Raw genomic sequence first — 12,564 nt, 5'->3', positions numbered from 1 at the left:
CGAGTCTTATCTGCAAGGCCATGGATTGTATTATCATGGAACTTATAATCAAAGACAATGGCAACCTTCAAACACTGGACTCCACCCACTTTGGGTTCATGAAGGGACGATCTTGTCTCCTGAACCTGATTGACTTCTTTGAATCAGTCTCCAGAGCCATGGACCAGGGTAAGGTGGTCCACACAGCCTATCTAGACCTTGCCAAGGCCTTTGACACCATTCCCCACTCTGGAATCATAGATAAACTTACTAAGATGGGCATTAATCCCTATGTAACCCAATGGGTTGCTAACTGGCTTACTGATAGAACCCATACTGTAAAAGTAGCTGACTCCAAATCCAGCTACAGACAAGTGACAAGTGAAGTACCTCAGGGTTCAGTCCTGGGACCGCTCTTGTTTGGCATCTACTTCTCTGAAGTACAGGTCAACACTAAGGGACTCTGGCTAACAAAGTTCGTAGATGACTGCAAACTGGGAGCCATTATTGAATCCCCAAATGATGTGGATACTCTACAAAAGGGCCTTACAGAAACAGATGCTTGGTACCAGAGCCATGGGCTCAAGCCCAATGCCAAGAAATGTATAGTTATCCCCTTTGGGAAAAAAAGATGTACCAGTGAATTACCATATAGGTGGCAGTACACTAAACACTGAAAGTGTGATAAGAGACTTAGGGACACAGGTGGACAGTGGTCTCACCTTCGTTAACCACATCACCACAACAGTCAGGAAATCCTTTTGTATGGCACACCTCATCACTAAGGGCTTTTCATCCAGAAAAAAGGAGGTCATTTTCCCACTGTACTCATACCTCATTAGACCTATTATAGAATATAATGCCCCATTTGGTATGTACCTCTCAAGACATCTGCAACAACTGGAAAGGCCACAGAAATACCTCACTAAAAGAATCACAGGCCTAAAGCAGATGCCCTATAATGACCACCTTAAAAAACTCCAGCTATACTCTGTCGCATATCGTCTACTCAGAGGCAATCTCTGCTTAACATACAAGGCCATGTCAAACCCAGAGCTGTTGGACATGCTACACTTAAAGAAATCCCAATCCCTCAGAGTCACATGCTCCAGGGATCTAAGCCTTGTCATCACAATAAACAAAACATGCTGGAGGGATAGGTTCCTGACCCAGAGACTCCCCAGACTCTGGAATAGATTGCCCATACATGCCAAGCAGAGTACCTCTTTGGCCCTCTTCAAAACGAACCTTGACCATTGGATGGGAGAAAAGAAATTCTCCCTGGGTATCACGTCAGTCGCCCTGCTAGACAGGGGTCCAGAGAAGTAAATAGTGTGGGAAGAAATAGCCAGGGAATTGTTATGGCTAGGCTTGTATAGGCCCTAGGGCTGATAGCCTAGTACCAACCTATGAACCTATGAACCAAAGAGAAGGAATTCTGCTGCTACTCAGTCAGCATTCTAGCCATGCCCTATTAATACCCCTTCTGAGAACTGTTGACATGGGATAATGCTGTATGTTGTTGCCTTACCAAGGCATGTGCTTTTGTAGTGAAGTATACCAACATTCTATCCAACTCTCATTAAACCAACACAGTACCACTTGCATTATGGCACAGATGTGCATGTGCATACCTACCATCATTAAATGCTCTGTGAGATATATCAATATAACATCATACTGATTAAATGGACACAAATGTATTGTTTCATGCACATGTAATGCTGTTAAATACACATATAAGTAGTTCAGATTCAATTGCAACCTCAGTGAATTCATTGTATGCACAATTAGGTAGGTACTAGGCTATTGGCTCTAGTGCCTAAACAAACCTCGCCAAAACGTTACCCTGGCCTTTGCCACCCAAGAAAATAATTTTCCTGTGAACCTGTTGAGCAGAGCCACAGAGGGGATGCCCGGGGTGAATTTTCTATTTCCCATCCAATCATCAAGATTTTTCTTGAAGAGTGCTAATGAGGAGCTTTGCTTGATATAGATAGGTAGTTTGTTCCAGAGTATGGGAATTCTCTGGGACAGGAATCTATCCCTCCAGCATGTTCTGTTTATTGTGGTGACAAGGCTTAGGTCCCTAGAGCATGTTGCTCAGAGGGATCAGGATTTCTTTAAGTGGAGCATGTCCAACAGCTCTGGGTTTGACATAGCTTTGTATGTTAGGCAGAGATCACCTTTGAGTAGGCGATATGCGATGGAGAAAAGCTGGAATTTTCTGAGATGGTCTGCATAGGGCATCTGTTTGAGGCCGGTAATCTTCTTTGTGAGGTATTTCTGCAGCCTTTCCAGTTGTTGTAGATGTCTTGTGAGGTACATACCAAAAGGGGTGTTGAACTCTATAATAGGCCTAATGAGTGATGAGTAGAGGGGAACAATGACCTCTTTTTTCCTGGATGGGAAACCTTTTGTGATGAGGTGTGTCACATAGAAGGATTTCCTGACTACTGTGGTGATGTGATTATCAAAGGAGAGACTACTGTCCACCTGTGTCCGAAGGTCTCATATCACACTTTTGGTGTTAAGTAGACTACCACCTATGTGGTAGATCATGGGTACAGAGTTTTTACCAAAGTGGATGACAATGCACTTTTTGGCATTGAGCTTGGGCCGTGACTTTGACACCAGGCATCTGTTTCAGTACGGCCCTTTTGTAGGATGTCCACATTGTTTGGAGTTTCAATTATGGCTCCTAGTTTGCAGTCATCTGTGAACTTCATTAGCCAAAGACCTTATGTGCTAGCCTGTACTTCAGAAAAGTAGATACCAAACAGGAGAGGACCCAGGACTGAACCCTGTGGTACTCCACTTGTCACTGGTCAGAAGTCAGATTTGGAGTCTGCTACTTTTACAGTGTGGGTTCTGTCAGTGAGCCAGTTGGCAACCCATCTTGTGACATAGGGATTTATACCTAGTTTAGTGACTTTATCTATATTTCCAGAGTGGGGGATGGTGTCAAAAGCCTTGGCAAGATCTAGATAGGCTATGTGAACCACCTTACTCTCCTCTGCGGCTTTGGTGACTGCTTCAAAGAAGTCAATCAGGTTTAGGAGACACGATCTGTCTTTTACAAACCTGAACTGGGTGGGGTCCAGAGTTTGGAGATTACCAATGTCTTTGTTTTAAGTTCCATGATATAAGTTCTAATTGTGCTGCTATTCAGAAGAATTATTAGAGGTCCCCAGCAGCATTGTGTGACTGCCAGCATTTGTGTCAATAACTGTTCTGCATGAACCATGTCCACCTCATTTGTAATGTGTCCATATATGGTATCAGGGTAATCACACACAGCTTTCCAATGAAAAATGCATATGCATATGATGTGCAGTTGATGTAATTATGTGACATATGTACAGTTGCATGACTGTCTGAACACTTCTACTGTGTGGCATGTGATGCATACCCAAGGTTGTATTTGAAGGTGTTGTCACAAATCAATTATTAAATAAATACAAAATGTTAAGGGGAATCCACAAATGCATGTAAAGCTGTTTGTGGATGGCACTACCCATATTCAAACACAGGAAACAGCAATCTGCTAGCTGACAGATTTGGATCAGACTTCAACCCTCTGTCGACACTGGACATCACCCAAAATATACATGCAGACATTACTCAGCTCAATCTGTGTGCTCTCTAAGGCTAAAAACATGGCATTGGTGTACTCTGACAACATCTCAGGTTGCCTTTTCTATAACAGAAAACCTGATCTAGCAGACATAGTTGGATCTTTACTTAAGCACAGCCTCCAGACAAGCTATTTTCTGGCTAAAGGGTTAACAGCAACAGTCATCTTTCAGAACAGTGAGGACAATCACCTGACCCAAGGAATTATAGACCCATAAGCATGACTGACCTCATCTCCAAGGCAATCAAATGCATCATTATGGGGTCTGAATGGAGAGATGAAAAGTCAGCAAGCAAAGGAGAGTAGTAGTGCTAAAATTGAATTTGTCCTCAAGTCTTAGTGAGTACATTTGGGAGGTGGATCCTGTTTTCACAAAATCTCACCAAGATGACACTGATATATAGACTGTATTTATATACAGTAGCATATTTCATGGACAGAAGTAAGGCAAACAATTAAAAGAGATATCTGGGTGCACAAGAACCAAGATAAAAAAGTGTCCAATCCTGGTAGGTGCACTGGTGCCAGGACTGGGAAAAATGATAGTGTAGAATCCTCAAAATACAGAAACATTTCTACAATGGTATCAGGCTAGGCCCAGGGGGAGGATGCCCCCCTGTTGTAGAAGGAAGTAGCAATCCACAAAAATCACAAAAACTGATAGGTCAAAGAAGAGCCATAAAGACGATAGAGTGGACTATTGAGGATAAGAAAGAAATTATGTATTGTTACGATTATGCAAAACCCCAGAATTTCCAGACACAAGATATACAACATGATTAAGAGAGAAATTAGAGGAAAGAAAAATACTTCAGCAAGAAAAACTGTCAGAAGCTTCAACCGAAAATTTGCATTTGTTAATACAACAGATTTGTGAAAAACAGTATATAGATCAAGAAACTTTGATCTAGTTGGAAAAAGAAGCATCTGAGAAAGTGTGAACATATAAACAACAAAACCTAGTGATATTTGAAAAGTATAAAAAAGAAATATGGACATGGGAAAGAACGAGAGATTTGATATGGTGCAATATTTATGCAAAGGAGAAAGCAAAATTAATCAATATAAAGAAGGCAGCCCCAAAGATGTTCAAAGAGAAATACAGGAAAGGCATCCATATATGGAAAATTTCACAATAGAAAAATAATATCACAAAATGGAATGTAGAAAAGAAGATTAGTAAAGTAGAAGTTAAAAAAAACAGAAGTTGAAGTTATGGAGTGCCTACGAAGTGAAGGATTTGGTGTCGAAGGTCTAACACAGGTTACATCACAGCATGATGAAGTGAGTCCCCAAAATAAAGAGAAACAGGAAGATCAGGAGACAAATGAAGAAGAAATATGGACATGGGAAAGAAAAAGAGATTTAATATGGTGCAATATTTATGCAAAGGAGAAAGCAAAACTAACCAATACAAAAAGAGCAGCACCAAAGATATTTGAAGAGAAATACAGGCAAAGGAATCTGGACATGAAAAACTTTACAATACAAAAAATAAGAAGACAAAGAGGAAAAGCAGTAAAGGAGATTAGTAATGGAGAAGTTAAAGAAATAGAAAATGAGGTTATATAGTACCTGCAAAGTGAAGGATTCAGTGTAGAAACCTGAATGCAGAAAGAACCACAAGACAGAGTAATGGATATCCAAATTAAGGGGAAACCAGTGGAACAGGAAGCAGTTGGTCAGGTGCCATATCAAGATATTCTGGAGCCTTCCACAGGAAACCAGTATAAATGTTCACTTAAAGTTAGACAGCAAAGAAAGGAGCAGCAAACTGGAAATTCTGATGTAGTCAATGTTGAGAAGTGATAGGCCAGTGAATTCACATATGGCAGAGCAATGGATGGTACAGGATGAAACTGAAGAGAAGGTACCACAGGAAGAAACTATAGAACTTTCTATAGAATGCTTGCAGGAAATGGAAAACAAGGGATGTGCCCTCAGTTTGGAAGAAAATGAGCTAAGAGAAGAGTTGCTTTATTTAATAGACATGGATAGATATATTAAGATCAATGACAGAAATAGAATGCAGAAGGTCAATAAAACCCAAAAAGCCAGAAGTCTGATAAAACAAATGATTGCAGTAATTAGGACTGCCCAAAGAGATCCATGTGATATAATAGAAGTAAACAGGATATATTACTGTGCTGCTAAACTAATAACTGATAAGTTCTACCACAAGAACACAGTGTAGCAAGGGAATGGAAGGAGAGAAATCAAATACCATCATGGAAGTATCGAATAGAGAAAACTATAAAGCAATTAAGACAAGAAGTGTCACTGTTAGAAGACTATAGAAAAGGGAATAGATCAACAAAAAACTAAGAAAGATACAGTAGATATGATAAAAGCAATGCACAGTATTAGAACAGTCCAAGATCTGTCATGCACTATCACAAATAACAAACTAAAAATGTCAGCACAGGTAGAAAAACTTAGAAGATACACAGATAAATGTAAAGGAAATGTACAAAATAAACAATTTATTTATAACCCAAAAATGTTTTATAGAGAATTGGGAAAAATGTAAAAGGAACTGAAAGACTGCCAAAAAAAGAGGACATAGATACATTTTGGAAAAGTACCTATGAAGATCCTGTGAAACATAACAAAGATGCTAAATGGATAGCAGAAGTAAAAGATAGAATAATAAGTTTAAATGTGCAGGATATGAAATGGGATGAAGTAACAGCCAGACAGATTGAAACAAAGTTAAGAAAAGCCTCTAACTGGAAAACCTCAGGCCCAGATGCAGTACCTAACTTTTGGTTAGAAGTATTAACATCTTTGCAAAAAGATTTAGCCATGAGTAAGAACTATTTATATGTGCACCCCAACCACACACTAACCTGGCTAACAACAGGCAAAACAATGCTTCTACTGAAGAGTGAACCTGCAAGCTACCCTAAAAATTATAGACCAATAACTTGCCTTCTGACGATGTATAAACTATACACAGGAAATTATGCTGACAGAGTTTATAGTCATTTAGAAGAAAACTAAATTATGGCAGTAGAACAAAAGGGCAATAAAAGAAAGTCATGTGGAACAAAGGATCATTTGTTGTTAAAGTCATATTGGAGAACTGCAAAAAAGGGAAGAATTTAAGTATGGCATGGATTGACTATAAAAATCATTTGATAGTATCCCACATTCATGGATAAAAGAGTGCTTAAAAATGTATAAGATACATCCTACACTGATCGACTACATTACAGTGACCATGAAATAGTGGCAGACCACTTTGCAATTAAGCCATGATAAAGGACAGATTATTATTCCAGGGATAAAAATTCAAAGGGAGATATTCCAGGGTGACTTTCTGTCACTGTTACTATTCTGCCCTGCCATTAACCCATTAAGCTGTTTACTTAACAGCTTAGATCATGGCTACAATTTGGCTCCTAGAAAACAACAAAGTGTAAAGACTTCTCATCTTCTGTTTGTGGATGATTTAAAACTGTAGAGCTCATCAGTTGAGGAACTGGAAGTACAGCTACAGGTTGTCAAAACTTTTTCATATGATATAAGAATGTCATTTGGTCTTGATAAGTGTGGAAAAGCAAACTTTAAAGCAGGAAAACTGCAGCACCAGGAAAACCTCAGTTTGGGACAAGAATGTGACACAAAAGAACTGTAGCAAGAGGGAGTGTATAAATATTTGGAAATTTATGAAGGATCAACAATAAAACAGGAACATATGTGAATAAAAGTAAGGAATACTTTAGAAGACTTTAATTCTGAAAACAGAGTTGACATCTAGGAACAAAATCCAAGCTATAAACCAATTTGCTCTTCCTATCCTAACTTACAGTTTTGGTGTGATTGTCTGGCCCAAAAATATGTTGGATAGATTAGATAGGAAAACAAGAAGGATGCTTCATGCTCACCAAATGATTTCTAAAAATCAGTGTATATCAAGATTATATATTCCCCATTCCAGAAAAAGGATGGGCCTCCTTAAAATTGATTACATGTATAGATGTGCAATTGTGGGACTCCACACATATCTGCTGACCTCACATGATCCAAATGTATTGAAAGTTTTGAAACATGAGGAGAATAAGTCTAAGATGACTTCTCTGCTTAATTTAGCAGAAGCATGCTGGCATCAAGCTGAAATGGAAATCAAACCAAAAGTAGATAAATATCAGGCAGCAACTGAATGTGCCAAAACAATAAAAGAAAGAATATAAGGTGAAGGACCAGATGAGAAGACAAGAAATGTGGAAAAAACATAAATATAGTTGCAAGTATAGAAAACTTCTGGAAGAACCTCATGTTGATCAGGAACGAATGCAGGAATGGTTAAGGACAGGCAAATTCAAGCCAAGAGTTGAAAGGTTAATATTGGTAGCCCAAGATAGTGGGATATGTACACAATGGTTTACGAAGTCCATTGAACATGAGGGAGAAACAGACAAATGCAAGTTTTGTAAAACTGAATTGGAAACAGTTGCACACTTTCTGCTGGTTGTAACATACTAATGGCTGAAGGACTGTATACTGAAAGGCATAATAATGTGGCAAGACTGTTGCACTGGGGATTGTGCAAACATTATGGTTCTGAAGTGGCTGAAAAACACTGGAAACATGAACCACAAAACATAGAAAATGATGAACCCTTGGATTTAATAAACTCCATGCAGGAATAGTGCTATTCCTCCACAGAGTGGTTCATGTCCATGTAACCACAGCAGCACCTTGCATATTCATGAAAGCGTGCTGCTGTTAAGGCTAAATGGTCACAAACCATGAACAAGTGTAGGGGGCATGTTTAAGTAGTACACGGACTATGAACACACCTCCTGCACTCAGAAAGTGCCATACAGCACTTTCTAAAACAAATGTGACATAATATTAGAGAATTTCTCTAATATTATGCCAGCATTTCAGTGTCTGCGGACACTGAAATGAAATAAATGATTATTTCAGTGTCCCCGGACACTGAAATACATAAGGGAGCAGAAAAGCAATGCAGGGGGTGTGTGACAGGTTCTGTGACACACCATCTGCATTGTAAAAGTGGCGTATAACACCTTGCAACCTGTTAAAGAAGGAAATGTGTACAAAGGCACAAATAATGGGTGGAAAAGGCCATAAAAAATGGGGACTGTACTTAAATATTGCCATCACAAACTTAGAAAGTGGATAGAAAACAGATAATGCATTAGCATGAATTTCCAAAGGATAGAAGTCTGAAAGTCAAATGTCTGCCATTATTCCCTGACAGCAGTACATGTGGAAAAAGGCAGAAATAATGGGGGACAAAGCACTAAAAATAGGGACACTACTTAAATATTGCCCTCACAAACTTAGAAACTTTATAGAAAACAGGTCATGCATTACCATGAATTTCTGAAGGATAGAAGTTTGAAAATTATATGTATGCCATTATTCCCTGACAGCAATCCATGTGAACAAAGGCACAAATAATGGTGGGACAAAGGCATAAAAATAAGGACACTTCTTAAATATTGCCATCACAAACTTAGAAAGTTGATAGAAAACAGGATATGCATTAGCATGAATTTCTGAAGGACAGAAGTCTGAAAGTCAAATGTATACCATTATTTTCTAACTGCAGTCCTCAATGACTTGTCAGAAAACCACAATACTCACTATATAACATAATAATATAATAATAATATAGTAAATTCTTTTTTTACATGCTAAGGAATGTTTAACCATAACTAAGCAGCTGTGTGCGTTATGGCCCTCCTTTTAGCATTGCTTAAACATCCCATAGGAGATAAATAAAAATATACAGCTGAAATTCTTAAACTGAGATAGTGTAGTGGTTAGGATCCTGGCTTTACATGCAGGCATTCATGGTTTGAGTGCCAAGACAGGCAAGTTATTTTGATATGGGAAAGCAGTGTTAAAATATTTTTTTTCAACTTAAATTATGTAGTAACTGTTTTTTTGTCAATTAGGGTAGTGTAGCTGGTGTACAATGGAAGTGTGAGTGCATATAACATGCAAAATCACCCATGTATACACAAGTGTCCCATACAGTATAGTTTCACCCCTTGCTAATGTAATGAAAACACATAGACGGATGTCAGGTAAAGTAAATCATATACACCTACTAAATATAGTCATTATTCTGATATATTTTTAAAATGAAAAATGAACAATGGTCAGCAATGCTCAGCTATGCTTACCAGGTTTAAGCACTGCTTAGACATGACTGCTAAGCAGCAAGTAGCTCAGCTAAGAGGATTTGTGCACTGTTAAGCAGTGCTCACCAATTACCCCATTAAGCACTGTTCAACTCAGGTTAGCAGATTTATGCGCTGCTAAGCGGTGCTCAGCATTTTTGAAATGATCGAATGACAGCAAAGGGCAAGAATATGGCCTTATTTAAACCATGCAGGTGAGAATACAAACATAACCTGTTTAGTTTGATCTCTGTAGGAACATGCCTGGTGTTGGAGAGGGAGCACTCTTTTGTGCACAGCTCTAAAGCATCCAGGAGTCCTGGGTCATGGCTGGACTCTTTGTAGAAACCATGACAAGAGACTGCTGCAGGGCCAGTACAAGGGCTCACAATACAAAGTGGAAGCCTGGGAACATCTCGCACCTGATGTCAACAGTGCTACTGGCATCCCCTGGACTGCTGAGCAAGTACAGCTCCACTATGCTGACCTTAATCAGAGGAAAGGGGCACTCTTGACCCAGTGGATCCAAGATACACAGCCATGGAATGCTCCAGTAGTGAGTAACTGTCACTATCAAGTAGACTGTAGCAAATACTAACCTGAGAATGTGATAGACAGGTATGTATAAAGTTTGCTTTTCTCCTCTACAGCTGCAGCAGAGAGGGCTATGAACATACAAGCCCATGCTGAAAGACTGTTGAGGCTGCACTGACAGGCGGGTGAGTACAAATCTATTTTGCAGTATATTGTTCAAATAGCTAAGAAGGAGTATATTGCTTATTGCTAGTAGGTATACTGTTACTGTGTGAACTGAATAAATAAAAAAGTGTGACTGACTAATACTGATGTGTAATAAAGATTCTTACAAAAAAGTGTTGTGTTTATTCTGGTATGTTGTTGTAGACATATAGAATGTATAGAGGTTCTTCACAGCAAATGTGGCTGTGACAGCATACATCAACTGAGGTTCTTCTCTGAACCAGCTGTAAGAAAACTGTAGATGGTGGAGCTGTAAAACAAGATATAACAAAAATGTGAAATATATACTGCACTAAGCTCTGAACCCTGAATAGTAATGTATAAAGTTTCAAAGTGTGTTCCATCCAGCATTGCCTTGCATTAACATTTGCTTTCCAGATTGTAGTAATCCAAAGGATTAATCCAAAGTACAATAACTATCTGTCACACATGCATCACAGGATTACAAGTTCAGACTGTCAAATTGAGAGACTATTAGGCAGAAACCAGTGACACAAGAAACAGCAGTTCCCCACTAGCTCAGTGTGATGATAAATAGCTTAGTTGTTAATTTTGCACACCCAGACATGGTTCAAATCCAGGGAGTGGTGCTAAGATATGTGCATATCTACACATAAGGAATCAGGAATAAATGTAAAAACAGGTAGTGTTAACAGATTTATTCTCCACAGGTTGTACAGGTAAGGAAATGTTGGTAGTAGCTGTATGAAGAATATACTAATAAACTGTGTACAACTGTTCAGCTGTCCCTCCACATGCCTGAAAATGACAGCAGGATAGGTATATACAACATGCACTCTTCCTGATACATGTCTGTCAAGTGTCATGCTGTCATGGCTAGTGGTCACTGCTGCCAATAACCCTGGACACAGGTAGGAAACCAGTTGAAGTATGCCAGTAGCACACTCACATAACAGCACTTCAGGGCCAGATATGTAACCCTGACATGTACGAGTCCCCTCTACTCATGTACTCAGAGTTGTGACAGTTTGCCCCGTACCATTCTAGGCTGACAGTTTAATAGGTGTGTTTGTGCTAGAGAAGCCATGGGCCATAGGTAGATGTAAAGTGAGGGCAGACCCATAGAGTATTGAGTAGTACTGTTGTTGAAAATAGAAGCATAAACAGTTGTTAATGGACTTTTTGTCCCCCCCCATCTGGATCAATACAATAATTCATATACTATGGGCATGTTTTACTCCAAACATAATGTTGGGACTTGTGTTTTATTATTGTTCATATATTTGATTGGTTGCATGTTAACATACCTTGTTCAAATGCCATTGTTGGTGGCCTGTTGCCGTCACATGCTGTTACAATGCATACTATTGTTCCATTTATGATTGTGTTTGTTTTGCTATACAACTGCTCCAAATCTGTTTTATGGGGTTAATTGAAACACCCATGCATGCTGTTATAACTAATATGGAAATTTGTTATTCATGACTAACCCCCTACTGTAAATTTGATCTGGGACACTCCTCCCAGTCTTGTGTCATTAGCTCATTCTACCTACTACAGACAAAACATTTGAGAAGGCCATCCCACTTAGGTCCTTAACCTTGAACTACCTTCTGTTCCTCATTTCTCCCTTTCCACTTTATTAAAAAAAAACCTTGCTAGAATCTGCTTGTGTTCTGACTGAGTGTGCTTCTCACATGATAAGTATATTTTTGGCACTTTGTAACTGTTCAGAGTTGAACAAAACAATAACTGAATTCAGTTCAGAATACAGTTTGAATAAATTGCATTTATTTAAACTGTATTTGCTTTAATATTGCTACACACTCAAGTGTGCTTGCTTGCACTAATCTTGAATTGTTTTAGTGCAGTTTTAGCTGCTTTTCTGTAAAAAACAAATCTAAGCTTGTTTCTTGCCCTTCCTGTAATTAATCTAGTCCAGATACAGATTTTCTGTATCCAGGACTGTCTGTAAGCTTCTGAGCCCCCCACAAGTCGTTTTGTGTTGGAGAGAAGCTTTCTAGCTTATCAGTGGGAGTGGTAAGCACTAGGTAGCCTATCTAC

The sequence above is a fragment of the Protopterus annectens genome, chromosome 6.part0, assembly GCF_019279795.1.
Source record: "Protopterus annectens isolate FY-2018-M chromosome 6.part0, PAN1.0, whole genome shotgun sequence".
NCBI classification, from domain to species: domain Eukaryota; kingdom Metazoa; phylum Chordata; order Ceratodontiformes; family Protopteridae; genus Protopterus; species Protopterus annectens.
Note: the sequence above shows the minus strand (reverse complement) of the source record.